This window comes from Sceloporus undulatus, chromosome 1 (assembly GCF_019175285.1).
Source record: "Sceloporus undulatus isolate JIND9_A2432 ecotype Alabama chromosome 1, SceUnd_v1.1, whole genome shotgun sequence".
Lineage (NCBI taxonomy): Eukaryota > Metazoa > Chordata > Lepidosauria > Squamata > Phrynosomatidae > Sceloporus > Sceloporus undulatus.
Window position 1 is genome coordinate 55,955,130 of NC_056522.1, and position 6,055 is coordinate 55,961,184.

At 44.1% G+C, this 6,055-nt stretch overlaps 1 pseudogene; it reads right to left on the reverse strand.

Moving 5' to 3' along the window:
* Positions 1-5,118: 5,118 nt before the first annotated feature.
* On the reverse strand, positions 5,119-5,215 carry LOC121920111 (annotated as a pseudogene).
* Positions 5,216-6,055: the final 840 nt, after the last annotated feature.

Consider the following 6,055-nt stretch of genomic DNA (forward strand, 5'->3'; position numbering starts at 1 on the left):
TGGTGTCTACTTGGGAGTCCATTAGGCAGACAGGCGGCACAGGCTGCCTAAGGCAGATGGATAAGCCAATGATGCCACTTCCTCCTGCGATGCTGAAGGGAGCTGCCCAGATCAGGTGCAGCCCTGCGTGCTCTGCCTCACGTACAGAGATGCTGTCTCTATCCTCCAGCTATTCTGTTTCCTGCCAACTCATTCACAGAGGAGTTTGTTCCTTTTCTTTCTTCCCCCGGCGGAGATGCAAAGACAGACAGTGAGTTCCATTCAGATTAGCAAACTGGCAGAGCCTGCACCTGCGTTGGAGGCCATGCTCGTACGCTTTTTGTATGTGTGCCAACCACTTCTGTGCGGGCGTGATTTTGCTATCGGTGGTGCAGACGCCTTGTTTCACAAAAAGGGGAAAGTGGTGCTTGGAAAAGTTACTGGTTTGCATTAAAATTTCCATAACCAACATGGACAGTGGCCATACTGGCTGGGGTGCGTGTGTTCTGGGAGCTGTAGTTCAAAAAGTACTTTTTCCAAGCTTGGGATGGGAACTGAAGCAGCGGATGGCCCAAAAGGTGATTTGAGAATCAGGACACAAATCTGTGTTGAGAGCAGACACACTTGGACCCCCGACTGATAATATCATCCTTATGGGGTGTTTGTGTGTGTGAGTGAGACAGAAAGAGGGATAGAGAATAATTCGGAAACCTGAAGGAAGAGGAAGAACAGAGAAGTTGGGAGTGTTCCCCATAAGAGAGCTGGGGAGGATTACATTGATGATCACCCTCAGGCTTTGTAGGTTATTCACCTGTCAGAAGGAAAAGATAGCACCTGGATTTATAGCTACCTTTCTTTTCACAGGAACTTTTTATCCCCTACAAAGAAGAATTCTGGGGAGCGAGACAAACTCCTACTTGGTGTGTGTTGCCTTGGAGGAAAAGGAGTAGGTAGAAACAAAGGACATGTTTTTTAACTGAGCCTGAGCCATTTGAAGCAATAATGGCCATGTTGATGGGCGGCTGCTTTCTGTGATTTCAACGTTCTCTTTCCTACCTTTCACTGGACAGGTCACAGACTGAATTTGTGATCTTTAGTATGCAGAGCTAGTGCTCTGCCATTCACTTGTGCCCTTTCTCTAACATTTTATTTATTTGTATATCAGTTAGACCAGTTAGGATGCACCCCCTTCCTGTTGTTGTCTTCTATTATAGGAGGCAGCTGTTTCACCCTCTAATGGCAGGCACCAGCCTTGACAGCAACACCCATGGAGTCACAGGGATTTCCACATGGTTTTACAGGGATTTCCACATGGTCTTCTTTTGCTCCAGTAACAGATCATTGTTTAACTCACAGGGCATCCTTGAAGCAGCCTTTACCCCACAAGGCTGTTCCCCTGTGGGCAACATGGAAACAACTGTGACCTAGGTATGGAGACAGAAAGGATAAGGACATTGTATTGGTCACCTTGACTTTCGGTGACAGAATAGGTATAGAAATCAAGAAACAAGTGTATATCTGTTTTTAAATTGATTCTCTCTGGGAGCTGCCTTGGGTTCTACTCTGTGAGAAATGCAGCATACAAATGAAACAAACAAACAAGCATCTGCCCAAAGTATGTTCTAATTTCCAGAAGACAAAAACCCTAGCTAGTCATGAAGCTCTGGGTAAACACAATGATCCTGTTTGGATAGAGTAGGGGAAATGACACTGTTCTAACAGCCTAGAATTGGAAGAACTCTGTGATGGCTGCTATCAAGGCTGGTCCTATCATTAGGCAGAGTGAAACAGATGACACAGGTGACAGATAATAGGAAACAACAGTAAGATAGAAATTCAGCTATCAATCCCCTTGGCTTTTCTACATGAAGTGGAGCTTGTCCTTCCTTTCAAGTAACAAAATGGTCAAAATATTGCTGACTTACAACCACATTTAGTTTTAATATATTGTTGTTGTGTGCCTTCAAGTCATTTTTTACTTATGTCGACCCTAAGGTGAAGCTATCATGATTTTTTCTTGGCATGTTTCTTCAGAGGGGGTTTGCCATTACCATTCTCTGAGGCTGAGAGAGTGTGATTTACCCAAGATCACCCAGAGTGTTTACCTGGCTGAGCAGGGATTCAAATCCAGGTCTCCAGGGTCACAGTCAAATGCTCAAACCACCACACCGGCTCTGTGACAATTTAATGAATTACTTGTTCATTGGTCTCTAACCTATTTATGTTAGCAAAATTTTCTGTAGCTTGTGTGATGAGATGTTTTGGATCCTGTAATCGAAATAGTGTAATGGGAGAAAAGTGGGACATAAAATAAATACATAAATAAGGTCATGCTGGTGACAGATTTCTGACAGTTGTAATATAAAGCAATAATGGTTCCAAGCTGTAACTAACATGGGCAAACCTGTAAGCAGATTGTGCCACTGGGTCAAGCCTGTGGGTCACTTTTGGGCAGTCTGATAAACTACAACTCTCATAAGGCCCAAGCAAGATAGCTAATGATGTGGAATAATGAGAGTTTCAGTTGAATATTTGTTGGGCCACACACTGCCTACCCCTGATCTAACAGCTCAGTCCTTTTCCATATTAGATTATCACATAAGGCTAAAAAAACAGTTTTAATAGAATAAAAGCATTTTTAGCTGATACTTATTGCACAACATTGTGTCTGTCCTGCCGCCGCCTTGCATTCAATTTGTTACTCTTGGGCACCGTTTAATTGACAGGCAAAACCCATCAATAGGATCTCAATTGCATTGCAACCCCATGATTGCCTTGGTGCTGTAGCTCCCTTCCAGGGCAGTTCCACTTCCTAGGAAGTCATGTGGTGTGAATGGGTAGTGATTCTGCTCCTTTCTTTCTCTCCCCACTCCCCCCCCCAACAATCCTGGCAGCTCACATCTTACTTAAGACAGTTGCTGTTTGGAAGGTGTTTGCCGCTGGGATTGCTTGTCCCCCTGCTTCCTCTCTAACCCATGCCCCCCCCCACTGCTGATCTGTCTTCCCCCAACCCCTGCCACCTGATCTGCCTACCTCTCCCATCTGCATGTCCCAAGTAGGGCAATAACAGGGAAGAAGCAGGGCAGTGCAGATACCAGTAAGCAAATTATCCCACTGGGACAAACAGTGAAGCATAATACTGATACTGAAGCAGAAGTGTGATACAGATTGCTTCAAAATCAGCATGTTTCCATGTGCTTAAGAAATGTGATTGCTCTGCTGCAGAAGCCTCGTATTCTCCACAGGCACATTTCAGCTCTAAGGGTTTCTGTAGTGAGGCTGACTGCATAGCCCAGCTCTGTTAGCATTTTGGGCAGTGTTCTAGGAAGCAAAGGTTGTCTCAGTGTTGTGAAGTCACTGTGGAAGGGAAAAGTGGGAAGTGAAGGAAGGAGCATTTGAAAAGCCAGGATTAGGAAAATTAAGGGAAGAAAGTAGCAGAAAAGGGGGGAGGGGGAGTCTTGGAAGTGAGCCAGAAAGGGGCACATTTCAAGGGAAAGGATGTAAAGAGAGAAGGGAAACTGTAAGGGGAAGGTTGGTCTGGGGCGAAGGAAATGGGGAGGGGGGAACCAAGGAGAGTCATGTTTTCCTTTGGCACCTGGGCTATTATCAGATCCAGCCGGCCTTGCCAGATGCTACATATTTTGAAGTATGGTAAGTAATTGCTCTGTGTGTGCTTGCATATATGCCAGTGGCAAATTCAAGTATAGATGTACCAAGGCCCAAGCCTGCCATTTATCCCATTGTCTGTAAACCTTTCAATCACTGAGAGATTAGCTTGTGATGCACCAAAGAAAGAGCTGGTCTCTTCTTCAGACAGAATAGTGACAGAAAAGAAGGCAATCATGCTTCAAAGGATTACTGTTGTTATGCACCTTCTAGTCGACTCCATGTGGGTCAGTGGGGGGGCTTCCTGGCAAGATGTATTAGATGAGTTTTGCCACTCCTTTCAATTTAGGCTGAGAGAGTGCAACTTGCCAAAGATCATCCAGTGGGTTTCCGTGACTGAACTGAATTCAAACCCTCATCTCCCATAAGGTTTCTCCAACATTCAAACCACCACACCAAGGTGGCTACTCCACTTCATGCCACAACTCACAGATTCTTACAGGAGAAACAAAGCTCTCCACTACCTCCCTCTATGCAAGAGATGGCAGGTGGTGTGTGGGGATATTTTGGAGTAATTGACCCCATTTCTTTTACAGCTATTTTTCACTCCGATGTACTCTAATAAATGTATGCAAGGAAATCTTGTAGCAGCTTTGAGACTGTGAAACAAAAGGTGCTACACGATCCCGTTGCCTATTGATATTCCAGATTAACAAATCTCTGAATTCTAACAAATGTGTTGCTCTTCAGGTGCTGCTGTTGTTATTGTTGCCGTTATTTGCCTTCAAGCCATTTCCGATTTATGGCGACGCTCTCATGGGGTTTTCTTGGAAAGATGTGGTCAGAGGAGGTTTGCCATTCAGAGTGACCAGATGTCTTTAACCACAAAGGAGGACCAAGCACTACAAAATGGAGGACCTTCAAGAAAAGACCTTACCAAATCAAAGTGAAAAATATCAATGTAAACTCATGCTTCTTAGCCCTGCTAAAAATGGAAGGCGTTTTGAAATCCTTCCTGGACAGAAGGCTGAAATGAAAGACACAATCTGGAAAAGGAGGACCAAGTCTGGTCACCCCGCATATACAGGAGCACTTTAGGTGCATGGCAGGAGATTGGTCCAGATGACCCCTGTGGCCCCTTCCAACTCTATATTCTGTGATTATATTAAGGATCTTCTTCAATCTTGACATATGTAAGCAGCATTCAGGTAATGCTCCAATATAGAAAGGGGGGCTCTTCCATGAGGCAATCCCAGTCTCCAGAATGTCACATTGCTAGCCCTTTCAGATTAAGTATAGTGGCCCCTCCACATTTGCTGGAAAAAAAAACGCAAATTAAAAAAAAAATCCACTATTTCATTCATCTGAGAGACCACCTCTCTAGGGAGTTTATCACACGGGACGGATCCCGTGCAGAAACTGATTTTACACAAGAAAAAACCCGCAAAACCAGGTAGATTTTCAAATGACATTGGGGGTTAACCCAAATAAAAAGTGGGAAAAACACACAAAAGTGGGTAGATTTTCATTTTTTAAAATATGGAATGCTTCACAAATTTGCATGTCATCCTTGCACAGGGGCCGTGCTAATCTTCTCTGTATTGTTCCAGTTTTAGTATACAGTGGTACCCCGGGATATGAATTGATCGCGTTACGAAATTTCCGGGATACGAAAAAGTTCCATTGGAAAAAACTGTTCTGGGATACGAAGGTTTTTTCGGGTTACGAATTTTTTTCGGCGCGAAATTCAAACGCGCAGCTTGCCAGCGCTAATGGAAAGCCCTTTTCGGCTTGCGAAATGCATCGGGTTACGAACGGCGCGGCGGAACGAATTAATTTCGTAACCCGAGGGAGCACTGTATGTGCTGCCAAAGCGAGCACAAAAGTGGGTAGATTTTCAGATGACATTTGTGTATAGGTGAAATATTGCAACATTAAACTGAACGGAAAGTTGCCAAAACTTGCTGCTTTTCACTTTTGGGAACTTCTGGAAGTAAAAAGGAGTGAGTTTGGCAAACTTTCCATTCGTGTTAATGTTGCGTTATTTCACCTTCACACAAACACATCTGAAAAACAACCTGCTTTTGCAGAGTTTTTTTCAGACTTTTAAATCCCATTTCTGCATGGGATTTCATCAGTTTGCCTCCATATGATAAACTCCTAGAAATCTCTAGGTCCTCCAGCACAACTTTATGGTCAACATCTGCCAGAGGTTGTCCACAGAATCATACTGAAGGACCTACAAATGCCCAGAGAAGCATATCTCTAGTAATCTCTAAGTCCTCCAGCACAACTCAGTGGTCAATTTCCCGCAGAGTTGTTCTGGACGCTGGAGGTTCCTATAGAGAACATACAAATCAAATCTGATTCTGTGCTGCTCCTCATGCCTAGAATCTCCTCTGCACACAATTAAGAATGATTACTTCCCTGGCTAATTTTAAGGCCGAGTTGAAGACACTCTTGTTTGGGG